This window comes from Telmatherina bonti (assembly GCF_933228915.1).
Source record: "Telmatherina bonti genome assembly, chromosome: 6".
Classification (NCBI taxonomy): Eukaryota; Metazoa; Chordata; class Actinopteri; order Atheriniformes; family Telmatherinidae; genus Telmatherina; species Telmatherina bonti.
The window spans coordinates 9,522,546-9,540,905 of NC_136624.1; the positions used below are offsets into that span (position 1 = coordinate 9,522,546).

General features: G+C 41.2%; 1 protein-coding gene across 1 annotated transcript in view; it reads right to left on the bottom strand.

The window, feature by feature from the left end:
• The window catches only part of pdzrn3b (PDZ domain containing RING finger 3b), a 102,122-nt gene that overhangs the window by 9,224 nt on the left and 74,538 nt on the right, over window positions 1–18,360 (bottom strand). The window lies entirely within an intron of this gene.

Genomic DNA, 18,360 nt, shown 5'->3' on the forward strand with positions numbered 1-18,360 from the left:
AAAAACCAAGAGGAAAAAAAGAACTGCGTTGTTTTCAAAGGATTATTGATCCACTTTCAATCAGTGCATCTTATAAAACAAATTAATTTATGATTCACGACGTGTTGACAGATTTAATAGTGCTTCAGTTCGCTGGTTTCCTCTTTTTGCTTCACACACACACACATCCTTCTACTTCCTAGAGCCTGGTGATTAGGCAAGTCACGAGTCTTCAGCATTCTTACTGACATCCAACACACATGCAAGGAGAATAATTATCTGATAAACCCATGGCTGGTTGGTCTGCATGCCTCTGGCTGGGATGATCTCATCCCAGTTCACAGCCTAGTTTGCAGACTTAACTGTGCATCAGTAAACAGCAGCAACATGAAAACAGCTGCAGGAAATGATGCTTGTATAAAGGCTGATAAGGACAATGTGAAAACAGCTCCTATCTGAGGAGAAATGATGGTGATGTGGCCACTAAAACACAGCAGATTAATGCTAATCCTAACCCTGCAGGATAATTGGATTATCTTGGTGGACTTTAAACTCTAGCTTCTACTTTGCCCCAAAAATTTGCAGAATAAAAAGTATTGTCAGGTCTTTGCTTTTATGTCCAACACTGATCTAAAACTAAGATGCAACAAATAAAAAAAATAAAAAAAACGTGTTGCAACATGGAAGAAGGAATGCCATCCTGCTGGTGTCCAGTGTGAGCCGTGACAGCCCTCTTCGTCTCCCACAGCGACTCATGATGTTGCACATCAGCTGAGGAATACAAGCAACTCCTGCTGCACGCAGGCTGCAACGCTCCAATCTGGTTAGCGAAGCAGAGACAAAGCCTTCACACCCCTTCTTGCCTAACCCCCGACATTCTGCCTCCCTGCTCTTAAAGGCGTGATTCTCCTCCCATCTGTGGATGGTGGAGGAGGCGGGGGGGTTCAACCTATTCACTCGGCTCACCTCTGACACGGAGCAGCCCACAGGGAAAAACACGCAACCCTCCCTGGACACACTGCCGCACCACCACACCAACCCTGTCCTCCTACCGGTGGCGTGATCAATCTCAGTTCAGCTTCCTGAGACACACAGTTTGCATCACGCTAATGCAGCCAGAGACGTGAGGCGTCTGCCAACCTCAACTTTCCCATGTGGACACCGGAGCTGCTGCGTCCTCATGTTAAATCCCGCTTTATGATGGCATTAATTAATTCTACATTAAAAAAACGACAGCGATGATTTGGATTTGGCCGTTACGAATGATCAGAGTTTGGTCAGTCGTCAGCCTGTTTGGTGGTGAACTGTTCTGTAAACTCGTTTCAAATCTTTTCATTTGGAAAAGGCAAATCATAAACAAACATCTTACATGAGTTTCATATGTAGTTAACATATTCCTTTTCCCTTTTTTACCTCCCTTTCCTTCTTCCCCTTCTTCTTCACCCCCGAATGTGAAAAAAAAGAAAAAAAAAAAGAGAAACAAAAAATCTAACATTCCGAAGGTAAGTTTTTCCTTCTGTTCTCCTTTCCTATACCTATTTTATTAATTTAAAGAACGGATACAAACAAAAAAGGGGGACATAAGCAGGCTCCAACACAAAATTCAAAGTACTCTACTAAGGACAAAACCCCCAAAGAGGAAGGAGAGAGGAAGGAAAAAAAACAAACAAACAAACTGTACTGTGAACTCATCGTCTCTCAAACACAAACTAATGCTGATGTGCAGGTTCAAATCAAATTCACTTTATTTATCCGTTAGGAACTACTTTCGCAAAGAAGACAACGCTACAGACACAATAAAGACATTAAAACATATATACATAACACGTCCATTCATACTGATCATCACCATAAAAACAGGTTAACGTGCTCAGAAAACGCTTGTGTGCCAAGCAACCACCATCATTGTCTTGTTTTACTCCGGATGAACCGAAACGGCTTTAAGTTTTCATTCATGCCTCGTTTTAATCAGCTGACGTCACCGAAAGCAAAATGAATGAAAAGTAACAGAGTATCTGAATTATGAAAGGGATCAGCTGATACCCCCCCTTTACAGCTGCAGGACTTTCATGTGGGGAGGGGGGGGGGGGGGGGGGGGGGGTGTTCAGATTCAACAAATAAGAATTTATACATTTTAAACAAATGTTGAGAGAGATTTCTGTTCACCCATCACTCAGTCTTTAATAAAGAGCAAAGTGGCTTTTATTAAAGAGCCAGTGTCTCGTTTTCTTAGTGTGGGGGTTGGGGCTGAATGGATGGAAACTGAAGAGGAATCCCTGAACACTTCACACTACTGACGAGCATTTTAACGAGTGCCTTCTCTTCCACCTCTTTCAATGGTTCTTTTAAAGACACTGATGTGGTTTAAGGCGTGACGACTTACTTTCAGGATGGGGGCGGTGGGGGTGGGGGGTCATCTGTATCAGGTTTGAGTAGCATGGTGAATGTAGGTCATCCTACTTGCAAAGCACTGACAATTCTCTCTTTATTTCATTTTAAACTTTAATATAAGGAGGAAAGAAAAGTTTAAGCAGGAGACAGATTTCAGCATGTTCACACTGTAAAAATCTGCTTCTTGTTGTTTTTAACGCTGAAAACCCTCCACGGTGCGAGTCTGCACAAACACAGCCGTCTTTATTTGCAGCAGTGGAAGCTTACAGAGGATTACAGAACAAACAGCTCAAAACTGAGAACTCTATTTTCACTAATCAGGCAGAAGCATGAGACAGAACGTGCACCTGAACTCAACACAGCCTTCTCTGCCACGCCGAAGGAGCCCAGCTACTGTTTCCTTTTTCCAGGTTCCTAGTGATGTACACTACACAGGTACACAGGTACATAGTGATGCTGGAGCTTTCATTAAAAATCTTTTATATACTGCAAATTGAAACAACAGCTGACATTATGCTTTGATTCAGGCCTTTCAGATACTTTGCTGTCAGTAGAAAGTTTCATAGTGTTCCACAATACAACTGGGTTAAGTCCATAGATTGTATACAAAGATGGAGCCTCTGTAAAATTCCAAAAATGGGCAAAGAGGTAGAGCTGAGAGGGGGCTGTGAACATGGGGGTGGATGATCAACATCTATCAAACTCTGACCTGCCTCTAGCTAAGAGCTGTCCGAACTAAACTGGAGCTAACAGGAGCTAACCAGCTAACGGAAGTAGGAGTGCTAAAGCTAAGTCACGTTAGCCAGCTAAAAACCGTGGTTGTGCTACATTCTACCTTCTTGCAACAGGACGTCGGGTACCTGCCAATCAAAAGGACACATCCCTAATTATCCCAAAGAAGTTGTAAAAAAATCACTCCCCTCACAGTTGTCATGAAAGTAAACCTGATCTATTAAACCTAAAATGGTTTACAGGCTGTAAACATGTTTATTTCTGCTGTGAAGTTTTTAACATGGGAGTCTATGGGCATTTGCTTTGTTTTGGGGCCCCTAGTGGATGAGCGGGGAACTGCAGTTTTCTAACACTTCTGCAAATGCTTCACTTTTAACCACCAGAGGTTGCTGCTTGGTTAACTCACAGCTGGAGACATCACAGTTAGTGCAGATCCTGATGTTCACAGCACATGAACCAGACCACACGTCCCCACAGAGGGGTGTGAATTACAAGCTGTAAATTAGCTAGTTAGCTCGCTACACACTGCAGCAAAATAAATTCATTCCTTTCTTACACCATTTGATTCAGGGTTGTGAGAAAAATGGAGTTAGCAGGTTAGAGACACCTGGACAGGTGACCAGTCCATCCAAGCTGTACATTTTCTGTTTTCTGTTATATATATATAACTTTTTTATATTTTGTTTTTTAATGTTTTTATACCACCTGCACAACCGTTTTTTTTTTTTTTGTTGTTGTCCTTTTTTCTCACTTCTTACAATTGTTGTTTATATGGGGCAAATAAAATCAATAAAAATAAAATTAAATATCTTCTTCATTTATTAAACTAAATCATTTTAATGTTTTAAAGAATAAAAAAAGAAGCTTTATTGGTGACACAATAAAATTTTCAAGGTGGCTAGCTAACTGTTTAGCTAGCTAATTAGCACTGTTGCTCTTGTAAATAAGATAATAAATAAGTTGCTCAATTTAGTCTAAGTTACATAAACCCAATTTTAAAACTGAGAGTTAGTTTTAGCGAATCGTTGCTGCCTTAATCAGTTTGCCCTGGCTGTATCATCAGGATATTTTATGATGATTCAGGACCTCTGATCCTGTCTGACATTTGCTTTAGGATGACTCGATCAAGCTTTCCTCGCTAACCACCTGCTCTAGGGTAGAACAGATGTGACAGCACAACGGGGCAAATCTTAGCTGTTATTAAAAACACAGAGCCAGGCTCCAGTGGCCACACTGGGGATCCCTCCTCAAAACTGAATATCTACAAGTCCTTCTTTTCTTGGTACTGGATTTAATGACAGGGAGGTGGGGGCATGGGGGATCTTGGACAGGGATGAGGGAGAGCAGAGGACTGACAGCATGAAGACCTAGCTTTATGAAAATATTTCCATCTGATTCTTCTCCTGATCCACAAGATGCCATACTGAGACCATCTGGCATGAAGACAACTTCTGCTGGGACATATTTGCAGCTTTCAATAGTAGATGTGGCTCATTAGGCAGTTTCAGACAGTAACAGTTCTGTCTCATATATAAACTTATCAGTCATCAGACCAATTGCTTTCTCGTAGAAAACGTTATCATTCTGCAAGACACAAAGAAAAAAAAACAACAACAGAGAACTAAGAAAAAACAAAAGTCCAGTCCAGTCCAGCATGGGTCAGAGAGAAGAGCCAGTTTGTGCCAGGACTATAATTAAGCTCTGGGTCTTCTAAGACCTGCAGCGAGATGCCGCAGAGCACTTGTGGAAAGATGAAGTGACTGTAGAAAAGACTTTCCAAGGCTGTTGCCTTAAAATCCTTGAGAAAATAAGCTGATCTCACATCTCTGCATGGTGCTTACCTTCAGCTTTGAATAAAAGACCGGTGGGTCTGCTGCTGTCAGAAGTGTTAGCTTTAAAAGGAACCCTGGGTTTGCTGCAGCTCAGGCCTTAAATGTACACCATGAAAAAGAGGAAACTGTACAGTGTTGGCTATGTTTAAAAGACCTTAACCGTGTTTGATCTGCACTTTGGTTTTATTGACAGTCTGCAGGTCCTTCCAGACAGTAATGTTTGCAGATATCAAAGCTCTTAATCAATTTTATACAAACTGACTGTAAAAGTCCTGCCAAGTCTGCTGAAAGGCCTCCAGGTGAAATACGACATGCAGGTTGTTGACTTTTATAAAAGCCTGCAGAATCATATTTTATATGCTTCCAATACGGGAGAAAGAGCTTAACTGTTTAATGAACTGGAAAGATTTCAAGTGTTCATGGATTATTAAGTCCTCTGAGAGACGATGAAGAGAGAAGAGTGGGCCGTTTGCCAGCCTCTCGGATGTACATAAGTATTATCAGTTAGAAGAAACAAGGCAAAATAAGACTTCCCAGAATACCCCACACCCATCCACCCTTCCATCCTACGAGGGACAAGTCAGAGATTTGCTCATACTTCATCCCTGTTCGCTTGATAATGAGCAGCTACAGTGGAATATTAACATGTTTCCTGTGTTTAAATAAATAGTTGATTTGCCTGAGTGAGACACTTCACATCAGAAGAGATAAAGGAAAACACTTTTTTTTTTAAAATAAATCCAACAAGAAGTGCATCCTGCAGAATCAATACATCAGGAAACGGGAACAATTTCTGCTACAATTCTTTTTAACCCTCTTTCTCATCAGCAGTAAACTGGTTAAACTGAACACTTTTTATATATTTACAGTCATATACATGGCTGGCTTGACCTCACACATGACATCATTCCTACAAATCTACTTTCAGACAAAAATAAATGAACAAATAAATAAGATTAAAGGTAATGGCTGAGGAGATTAGTAAAAATAATAATAACTAGAAAACAGTGCACTGCCGTGTTTACATTGTGTGGAGTGGAGGGACATGTATGTTTGGAAGCTGGAGACCTGAATCCTGGTCCTTCAGACCCAAACCCACCTCTGTAATAAGGACTGGTAATACAAAATAGTTCCTGTTGATATGCTACTATCAGTTTATGGTGCTTTTACAGTGATTTATTTTCCCCTTGAAGGAAAAGCCTGATTGTACCACATGTATTATTATGGTTATTAATGTAAGTTTGATATGTATTTGAAAGAAAAGCTTTTAAAACAATAATTAATTAAACTAATGAGTAAATTCAACAAAAATGACATAAAATTAATCTTTTTAAAAACATCAATTAAACTACAGATTAAATAATTAAACTAAAGATTAAGTTATTATGAAAAACTTAAAATCCTGCAACCCTCAATTGTACAAAGCGGTTAAGAAAAGAATGAGTGAATAAGATAAAAAATTATATGTAAAATAATATATCTATCTATCTATCTATCTATCTATCTATCTATCTGTCTATCTATTTATCTATATATATATATGCAATAATAAGCATTTAACTACTAAAAAATCCAAACTAAACCTCATCATTATGACATCAAGACATCTGATTGACTGCTGTGATCATGTGATGCAGAAGGAAAACAGGTGGCTTCACACACCGTTTTATTGTCTAAAACTCTCAAAAAGTAGAACTAATGGCATGTTTTCTGTCAGCAAGATTGTATCTACATCTTTATAAAGTATCAATAGGGTGATATCAAAGTATCGACTCTGGGTATCGATACGCCAATCCCACAAGTGTAATTACTACCCCGTCATGCAATGTATGTAATATTTAAACATACAAAGAGTGTCACAGTCTTAAAGTCCTTTAGCTAACCTAATAATGGTTAAATTCATGTTCACCTCTTAACCAGCTAGTTTCAGTTTTAGGTTAGGTTCAGGATGGAAAACTGGAATTAAAAATTAAAATTAATAAAAAGCCATATTTGCCTGAAAGACAAGTATTTTAACAAAATGTTACTTGTCTTTATTAAACATGAACAACACAGAAATAAAATTGAAATAGTTAAAATAACTTTTGGAAGGATGAAAAAGCTACGAATGGAAAAGGACAATAAAAGAAAAATCTGATAATTACAGCTGTTAAGTCAATATCTCCAGACATAATGATGGTTGTTGCTTTATAGTTTCTTTTAAAAGAAGTAAAAATCTTAAATTCCTAAAAGGTGGGTTCATGTGGTTTAATATATTTATGGAAATTTAAACACAATAATCATAGAATCTCCGATCTCCACTTGCACACCCTGATAAAAAAGTATTGCTCATTTATCTAATAAATGCTGGCTATATTTTTCTACAAAGATCCCCTTGAAAATGTCCTGGGATCTCTATATGGGGAAGAGACCCCTAGTTTGGTAAAGGTGGCTTTAACAAGTCCAAGTAAGGCTGGCATGGATCATCCAAAGTTCCACAATACCCCCCCAAAATAAAGTCAAGGCATGCATAAGCTGGGTCACCGTACCTGGCAGACTTCATAGAGTAGTTTATATTTCTCCTTGGGCTTCCTCGGGGTGCAGAGTCTGCATCCCATGATGGAGGAGACCCCCCCACCCAGGACCCCTCCAGTCGTACCAGCAGGAAGAGACAAAGCAGATTTCTGACTTCTTTCTGTCCGGTGCTGACAGAGTTGACTCTGGCTGACAGGGCCGACCCCCCCACCTTGCTTTCCCGGCTGGCTCTTAAGGACCCCCCCCCCCCCCCTCTCTCTCTCTCTCTCTCACTGGTTCTTCAACACTTGCCCCCCCCTTCCCCTTTTAACTCCTGGCTTCCACGCTGCCTCCGTCTCCAGTGCTCTCCTTCTTACTGCTGACTGTTGGAGGCCGAAGCTCCACTACATACACCTCCCCATGTTTATTAAGCAGCAGCTCATTGATTATTAATGTGGTGGTGGACGTGGGTGGGAGGCAGAGAGGGGGGGGGGGCTTACACCATACTGAAATCCTCTGAATTAATAAGCAGCGGCATTAGATCCAACATTCAGAAACAAGCAGAGTGACAGAACAGCTTTTCATTTCATGACAAGGATGACATGTTTCCTTTGATGCCCCCCCTTACACACACACACACACACACACACACACACACACACACACACACACACACACTCTCCCCCACTCCTCCCGGCATGCTTATGAGTTTACACTCAGAGCTCTGCAGCTCGCTTATTGAAGCATTGTCCCAGATAAATTGGCTCTCGGTGACCTCTGCTATGCTGATCCAGCCCTGCGTTCTGCTTTGTTTCCCTGCAAACATTCGGCTCAACGCCACAGAAAACAAATAAAGCAGACAGAGATTTAACCCTCTCCTCTCCAGTGCTGCCAGACTGAAGCTCTCTGGCTTCTTTACGTCGTCCTCCACAGATTTTGTGCCTCAAAGTCAGTGGAAATAAATGTCAATTAGCAGCCAATGAAGAAAAACAAAGGTTTTATAAACTGTTTTCAGCTTCAAGACGTGGAAACTCGATTCCACTTTCAGTGTGAAAAATGATGGGCTGCCGAGTTTAATCCAGAGTCCTAAGCCTCGTACCTGGACTGACTTCATGGTGGAAGGTGGGGGTGGAAGGTTAGGGTGGTCCTGTGAGGCTGAAAGTGAGGCTGCCAGATGTGTTTTCTGATTCCTATCTGCAGTAATTTTTTTAATCTATGCATTACTTTCCATTTAAAGCAGAATTTCACAATCACAACAACAGAATCACACCAACACTTGTGTAATAACTCGCATCTTCTTCCAATTAATCTGGCAATTTTTAAACAAATCTCATCTCACTTCAGTCCTCCTCTGCTTGTTCCCACATCTCCCTGTGCAAATACCCGAGCAGATTGTGGAAAAAGATGCGTACAGCTGAGACAGGCTGGAGAGAAAAGCTGCCTCGGGGCAAACACTATCTGTGTGAACTCAACAATCGTTCATTATTACTGGGAGCTTTGCTTGTCTGAATCCTAGAGGCTCAAACTTTCATCCCGACCAGCATGAAAACTAATTCTACGCTCACATTAGCTGCAGTGTTGTGCCCGGGGCAGGGATCAGTGGAGAGTTGTAGCCGGGCTAATCTTTCCTTCACACCCAGATTATCCCATTCACAAAGTCAGATCAGAGGCAGCGCTCGGATACCAGAGGCTGGCCATCAGTATGAGGACGTGAATATTAATAAAAGAAAATCTACAGCAGCAAGCCTGATCAGAGATTTTGTTTCCCTCTGGATTCCAGCGGTGTGCTGGAGCCTTTAACTCATTACTGGCCAGACATGACAGCATCAGAGGCGGCTGTCGCTGTGACCGAGACCAAAACATCGAAACGTCACCTGCTTTCTTATGATAAATGCAAACATCTGGATCTTCTAAATGAAGCTAAAAGGTCAGATGTTACTGCATCCTTTCAGACTGTCTGGATTCTGGACATCTGACGCCCAGCTGGATCATTCACACAGACCACCTTGTGTTGTGTCGCTCCGACTGGACCCAGTTTAGGAGTCAAGACTTTTAAGTGGAGGGATCATAACTGTATAATGCATCTTCCCTGCATCTCCATCACGTTACGTGTGCAATCAGAACTTCGGACCAAACCAAAACCATTCAAGTTAAAGGTTCAACAAAGGTTTAACTCGAGGTTAAAGCTTGTCGAGGTTACTGATGCTTAAAGAACTGAGGCCTACGATGGAAACTTGGGTCTGCACATCATCTCCCACATCATCACACCACCTCTGCTGGACATGCAGTTAGCCGTTTTTTTTTCTCCTTACGCAGGAAACTGATTATCAGCATCTCCAAACGTTTTCACTTTGCTTTCTTCTGTGTAGCAACCAAATAAAAACTTATTCATGAAACGTTTTGCAAACGCTATTTGTGTGTTTGTGTCTTTTTTCATTGCGTAGCTATAAATTCCCGGTCATCTCCTCTCTTCTTTAAGCTGTGGCATGTAAACCAACGCATTCAATTACCGTAGTAATCGACCAGTTAATGAGACGAGCTGCTGGACTTTAGGAAGCCTCTAAACAGGATTTACATCCAGCTTTTAGGAACAGCTTTAACTCATCAGCATGTGTAACTCTGACTGGCAGAGCTGCATCCAGCTACAGGCTCTCCGTGTATTCGCTGTCTAGTGTCACATGACCCACTGAAACGACATAACCTGATGGCTGCAAGCCGCTTCGTGACAAACTGCAGAGACATTTATCTCAGTCATCAGAGGAAAGTGCCGAATTTCTTAAAACGTTGGTCTTAAGAGGGTGTGGAGACAAAGTCTGCAAAAGGTGACGACGTGGCAACACGCAGAGAAACTGAACACTGATGGCTGGAAGAGATAAGACCAAGCAGAAAGCTCCACGTCCATGTTGCCTAGATGGACTCTAATGGTCAGTCCAGACAGCAGGATGGAGGGACGAGGGAGGGCTGCAAGATGAGGAACCATAGGATGGTGAAAGTTCAACCGACTAAAGGAAATATCCGTTCATAAAGATTAGATGAGTTTCCAAGAATAAAAAGATCAGTAACATTTGGAAAAAATAGATTTCTTCTTAAACCTGCAGCTTAGAGATTAATTTTGGAGGAAATATAAGGTTCATGTGACTTGCTGAATATTCAAAACATGCAAAGGGTTACAATTCAAGCAAATTATAATGTTAGAATAAATCTTAAGAGAAAACACGTCAATGTCAACTAAATATATAAAAGAAAAATGAAAAAAGATAAATAAAAAATAATACTAACTCCAGGATGTTAGCAGGCTGAAGCTGACCTCCGTGTGAGGAGCGTGTAGAAAGAAAACACGTTATGAGTCATGAATGATTTTAGGAATCTAAAAGACAGTGTTGTGGAGAAGAACCAAGATTTTATTGATTGCTTCTAATAAAAATCTAAAACAAGGAACTGGTTCAGACTGGATCCAGTCTGTTTAACAATGGTTGAACATACTACCAAAGCATGTAGTATGACTGAATGACATGAATATTGTAAACATGAATAAAGTAAATATTCTTAATGGACAGCAGTCTGACCTTCATCTTTATTTTCTTGTTTTTATCATTTTCAGTTTACATCACATTCAGTTCACCGTCATTTAAAAAAACACAGGACACGTTAGCAGGATCGTGTCTCTCAGGTGGGCCAGGCAATATCTTTGGAGTTTTTTGGGATTTCGTCCTGCGATGGACAGGCGAGCCGTCCAGGGTGTACTCTGCCTTTCGCCCAAAGACTACTGGGATAGGCTCCAGCTTCCTCGCGACCCTTCACTGAACTAAGAGATTAAGATAATGAATGAATGACTAAATGAATGTTTTGGGATTCCCTGGGATAAGCTGGAAGAAGTGGGCGACTGTACTTCAGCAGGAAGAGGAGTCGTCTTCCGACTGGAAAGTTGGGAGATCGATTCGACGCTTCCCTTGACTATGTGCCGAAGTTTTCACGGGCAAGACACTAAAACCCCAAGTTGCCCCCCAATGTGTTTATCGGGCTATGAGTGTGTATGTAAGTCCCTTTGGATAAAAGCGTCTGCTAAATGACTGTAGAATAGAATAGAATAGAATAGAATAGAATAGAATAGAATAGAATAGAATAGAATAGAATAGAATAGAAATGGATAGATGGATGGATGGATGGATGGATGGACGGATGGATGGATGTATCGATAGATGTACAAATGGATCGATGGATGGGTGGATGGATGGATGGATGAATGGATGCATGGATGGGCGGATGGATGGATAGGTGGATGGATGGGCGGATGGATGGATGGGCAGATGGATGGATGGATGGAGGAAGAGATAACCTTAAACATCTTGAAATTATCATCATATCTTCCATCTAAAGTGGAATTTCTCCCAGCAGTTAGACCATCGACAGCATGCGGTTATAAGGACTCGATCTGCCTCCACCTGGCTGATATCAGCCCTGTGATCTGCAGGATATGAGAGGAGAAAGGATCTGCAATGCTTCCTGCTAATGGAGAAGCCAGATGAGCAAACAGGAGTGTGAGAGGATGTGAGAGCTAACAGGAGGGATGTTAAACAGAGGTGTGAAGCAGAAACAAGAGGGAGGGAGAAGACATGAAAGTGAAATGAGTCTCCAGAATAGGGGGGGGGGGGGGCGCGAAACGTGCCCACCTCTGAAAACTGCAGTCAGCATTGTATTCTTGTTTACAGATTGAACAGTTTAACTGCAGATTAAAAGTATTAATACTGCCATCATGGCCTCATCAGTGTCTGATATATTCAGATATTACCCCTTACACACTCGAACGGCTGCGTATGACACTGGGTATTATTGAGTTTTTATTTTCTACGCAGTCAGACGGCTGTGCTGCAAGACTAAAACAAGCATAATTTTGCTCTCGGCTGAATAAAACATCTTCAGGCTTCTGTCATGTTGCTACCACTCAGATGCTTGTTTCAAACATTCGTTAATTTGGTAGCTTTCCCATTTTTACCACCAAGTTTTAAAGCTGAGAACAAAGTCAATCACAATGAGCTATAAATGATTTCCTGTACTTTGAGATAAGCCTGTATAGATGCTAACTGGACGCAGGCAGTGCTAATGTAGCTCCTGCAGTGAATCGCTTGGTTTGATCCCAGCAGTATGCTCTCCTACCTGCCACCTCCTTTAGGAGACCCGTCTTTAACTCCATAAAATGGCTGGTAAAATAACAATCTAACCTTTGTCTCTGCTTCTATGTGGTGGAGAGGAACAACACATTACTAATTATGTGCTAATGATCTGAATGCCATGACATTCTTGCAGAAGGTAACTCACACCGCTTGTCAACACAGCTATTAGGTGCGATATTAAAAGGATCTTATATTTCATCCTGTCCTGAGCTGAGAGCAGGGCTCCAAGTTCGACACAGAGCTCCTATCACCAGCTTATCCTCCAACCTTCATCACCCCGGCTGCTCCAGCATGCTGACAGCCAAAGTCACCTGCAAAACCTTCCAGATAGACGGGAGAAAATGTGGGTACAGAGCAGGCATGAGCGGTGGGCAGAGCCGGGAGTTCACAGGGGAACAGAGATCAGAAGAAGCACATTTTCCCAAACAGTTTCATACCTGACTTGTAAGATCTGAGAATAGAAAGGGTCTTTTAGACACCATTAGGTTTGGTTAGCGCGTTGTTTAGGCAATAAAAAGCAAACTGGGAAATTCTTTGAAAGCAAGATCTTTTACCAAACAGGAACTTGAAAGATTCCTGCGCAGGCTCCTTTTCCAGTAATGAAATCACTGGACATAGAAATAATGTCAGACCCTTGAACAATGCCTACGCACAACAGTAAAATCGGTTTGGTTTCCGAAGAGGAAACCAGGAATGAGTCAACCCGTGTGGGCGAAAGGTTGTGCCGAGTGAGTTATGGCCTAATCTCATTACTTTACAGCGTCCTTCCAAATGAACAGCTCCGAGTAAGAGCTCAGGTCACTGGAGGGAAGTGACTGACATGTGGGTTGACATCACTCAGATATCTGACCAGACTTAGCCCCAACCCAGACAGCCAGGCTGAACTGCCGAAGTCCTCCATGATGAATGAGTCCGTTGCCCCAGAGGGGAGACGTTATGTTTTACACACATTCCTGTCTTTAGCTCTCGGCAGGAAATTGGATGAAATTGCTCGTGATGCAAACTAGATGTCTTGACCAGTCTGTAAATCTCTTTACTACGTGACCTCTAACCCATTAGTCCAGCCGAGGCGGTGACCCCTACGGCCCGGTGAGCAGTGAAGTCCAACTGGCAGCCTCCCTGTTGGCTTTTTGCTGAACTGGTGAACCATTTCAAAGAGAGACGTCTACTCCAGTTTAGATGTGTCAGGCTTACCCGGCTGCTCCTCACATCACTTTAACCAATGGTTAGCACTTCATATGTGGCTGAACAAACTTCAATAAAAAGGAGGTGGAGGATCATTTAGCCTTTGCACAGTTTTTTACAGTCCCTCGGCCAGAGGTAAGCGCGGTAAACCAAACTAATCCAACTCAGAAGATCCCAAACCAACGAATCCCAAAGGATTCCTCAGAAAATTTCACTTAAAGATGAAAATCTGACAGTTTCATAGATTTAATTTTACATCAATATGTTTTCTCAGTTCCTTGTTTTTTGTAAGTGAAAATAACTGAGTGAAGTATATATCTGGCATATGGTGAAGACACGTCTGTACCTGCCTTTTATGGCCGTTTCGGTATTGGTGAGAAACATCTGCTGTTAACATCTGCTAATATCTGGAATCTGGGGTCCTTTGGAAAAGTGCTTAATCAGAATTAAGTTCTTATAAATGGATATGTCAGGGTCATGAGCAGGACAAGAAATACACCTTTAACACCAACCAACAGATGTTCATGGAACATGTGATGGCATCGTGAAGATAAATAACCAAAATGATAAACTTCGTTCATCACCTGCCAGACTGTCCTGAAAGTTTTCATTTATCTTCATCATGATTAATCCTAAACTTGCAGGTTGGTGGGGTCCATTTGAATCTCCGTATGTGGGTATTAAGAGGCTCCATCTCAGGAACACAACATCTGGGTGCATTTTTTACTGATTCTGCTGCATTTGGTGTTAAGACTGATCGTATCTGAAATCTTTAGATCAGGTCTATAGTTTGTATTCTCCAACACAAACACCAACTTGTTGGTAAAAAGGATGAAATTGATCAAGTTTATCCAAGCGATCAACCTGTGCTTTATAGCTTGCTCTCCGTCCTGATGTCCAGGACCAACATCTGAAGTCCTTAAAAAAACAGCCAGCAGGATGCGTTACAATGTGGTAGGGGTGTTAAATATGGTAAATTATGAGCCTTCGGTCCATACTCTGCTTTACATTTGGACATATTCCATGTTTGTCTCTGGTGAGCTTGAATGAGATGAACTCTGCGATGCCCTCTAGTGGACGTGCTGTCTCACCGCGGGTTTCATGCTGCGTTCCATTTGACTCGAAAGTCGGAAAACTTGGAAAACCATTGGCAACAGTTCCTAATGTTAGCTGAGAGACAACATCTAATGCTTTTTATTTAGAGTTTTGTACATGCAGGTGTTTTATATACATAGAGGTTACAAATCACTGCATTTATGACCAGTTAAACAAGAACATTTAGACATACACTACCAGTCAAAAGTTTGGACACACTTTCCTATTGCATTAAATAGGAAAGTGCGTCCAAACTTTTGACTGGTAGGGTAAATGTACGCTTACTCTTTGCTTCACTCACCATTTGCTGGGCAGCCATCTTTACTAGTTAAAATTTTAAACTTGGCATCTGGTCCGACTTTCAGAGTCAGATTTCCAACTTCAGGGAGCATTCATGTATTTCCCACCAGGAACTCAAAAAAATCTGACATCCATGTACAAATCAAACTCAGCAGTAGTACACTCGATCACACAAGGATTGTCTCATCATGCGATAGTTGGTGTTCTTGTTAAGTGTACAATAAACCAACAAAGAAGTTATTTAGCAAGTCCAACCGGGTCAAAATCAAATCAAAGCAAACTGAATTTACGAAGCACTTTTCACACAATAAAATGAAGCCAGGACTAAAAAGATCTGCCCATTAACACACTCCACATTTCCACCACACACACACACACACGCAGGAAACAGGTCCTTGAGGACCAGGGTTGGGGATCCCTGGTCAACATGACCCCTGGCGTAGAGGGCTGCTTCTGAGGAACACTGGAAACCAGGTAAAAATAAAGCAATAAACTAAATATCCACATTAAAACAATAAATACAAAGTAAAAGCCCAATAAAAAAGGTAAGTGTTGAGCCCATTCTCTTAAAACATGAATGTTATTTGTTCGACTTCACGTGGGCTCAGTGGGGATGTCTCTCTCAGCAGGCATATGTGGTGTCAAAACAATACAAAATGGTGCAGATTTTCACCTGAAACACTAAAGTCTCGTCGTCTACAGAGTCAAGTGAGACGCTTTCTCACCTGAATGGTTTGTGCCATTAAAGGCACATGGCTCTCAGAAATGGTGGCTTGTGTCTTGCTTCTAACATGATGTGTGACCCTCACATAGCCAACGTTTTCAAGACCTCGCTAGTCCTCAAAGAAATGTACACTTTCGCCCGCTGTGGTCACAATTTCTGATGGATCACAGATTTAGGTGTGACCATGGCGCTTCCGGGAAACGCATCATGGTGGAACCACTGCGACTAGAGTAGCAGGGGTGCTTTCACGTTTGGTGGAACTGTAGATGAGCATGCACAGGACTCGTGTGAGCAGTGATGTTTGACATGTTTGATATTTCCTTCCGTAAATAGCATAAATGAGTTAGTCTTTCATCTTTGTCCCCTGGAAGGAGACCATTCCTCAGAGTACTGAGAGCAGATGTGCTACTGGCTTTAAGAAAGGAGGTTAGTGGGTCTAGATGACGTTGAAAAGAAAAAGAGACGTTTACTTTTGGTGTAAAAGATTGCCATCCACAAGATGTAAGTGTTTCAAGGAAAGAATATCTGACATATTTTAGGCTATAACACCTAAAATATGAGGAAAAACTATGATTAAATCTGAAGATTTTTATCGTGAAAAATGTCATTTTTAATTCAAATATTGTGAAATTTCTAAACAAACAAACAAAAACAACAAAGAAAAAAAAAAATCAATGTTGAGTGTGAATGTTGCAGGATATTCTACGTGATTGAACAAACAGGCATGAGTGGTCCATGATGAATTATATTTCCCCCAATAAATCTCTCTCTAACGCTTCCCGTGAAACATCTGCTCATGACAATACAAACCAGGTTTGCCTGAAGCTAATTTAATTATCAGCTGCCAGCAAATGAAAGCATGTAGACGCTCCTGTTCCCTGCCGGAGCAGCCAGGCTTTTAACAAAGGGACATGCTAATGACATTAGCGCAAATGGAAAATTCATTTGCTACATATGTCAATAGAAGTATTGGAGCGATTGTGCAAAGTGGTTTTTAGAGTGCAAATACAGACAATTAGTGTGTAAATGTCTCGATGCACAGTTGTGTACTCGCGGCTGTAAAATGAGGATCCTTTCCTTTCTACACGATCAACCTATCAGGACATTTATAGACACCTTATTATCATTTAAATTATTATCACCTAAATGAAAGACGTTAGAAACTACGGCGGTGGTTGGATAACAGACCAAATGCAAAACGCAGGTTGAAAACATCAGCTGGAAAATGGTGCCGATGTTTTCTGGGATTTCCACCCCGTTGCAACTTCAGCGCTGCTGAGAGGAAGATCCAGTCCATTCAACTGGAGACGGAGACACAAACATCTAATGTTTGGAGCGCAGAGGTGGACAGTAAGGGACCGCAGGCAGAGAGGGACAACATTCTGGGGGTGGACATGCAGGGAAGAGGTGGGAGTACGAAGAGACAAGAGGGAAGGCTTAATGAGGAGATGGGGCGGTGGTGTTGATCTTTGACCTCTCAGATCCCTCGGTGGTCTGACGGGCCTGAGTTCAGAGGAAGGATTAAGGAAATCAGGAGTATTAATGAGGACAGAGGACACATTCATAAAGCACCTGGACCTGGACATTGTCTTTACCTGCAGTGGCTTCCTTCAGCGGGACAGAAGGAGCCGATGCAGACAGATATACAGATATGAAGGATAACGCTGTCCCTCTCTTAATGTCACTTTTGGAAGACATGTCCACATATATAATGCATGTTGATGTTTGATCTGAATATTATATTATATTATATTATATTATATTATATTATATTATATTATATTATATTATATTATATTATATTATATTATATTATATTATAGGGGTGTGACGATATGCTTTTGTCCCGATTCGATTCGATACGGATTTTTTTGGGTGCCGATTCGATTTAAATTCAAAATTCTTCAATATTGCTGATTTTTGTAAATTTAAAAAGAAAAACTGTATAAAAATTCTTTTTTGCTGGTTATTTTTCTTCCTTTCAATGTGGAAAAAACAACATAGCCAGACCATCATTCTGCTGCTCATATGTCCAAGAAGACAAGTAAAAAGATTAATAAAAAAACAAAAATGACAAAAAATCTATAGTGCATTCATTTTATTTATTTGAAAAAAATTTGTGAAGAAAAAAACCAATTTCCGATTTGATTTTCCCACCCCTATTATATTATATTATATTATATTATATTATATTATATTATATTATATTATATTATATTCACACATCATATTTACACATCACAGCAGCCAGATCATGATTCTGCCGCCGCTGTGCTGGAACACAGAGAAGTCTGACAGAAAAAACGGTGCGATCTGAAAGTGTGCTGCTGTGATGACCTCCTTCCCTGACAAAAGTGCTCCTGGACCCTCTTAGAGACCCGACAAGGCCAAGAAAGTAGAGGTGCGTCTGCAGCCGTCTGACCTCGGCTCAGTACAATCCCTTTTAGTTCTAGAAAAC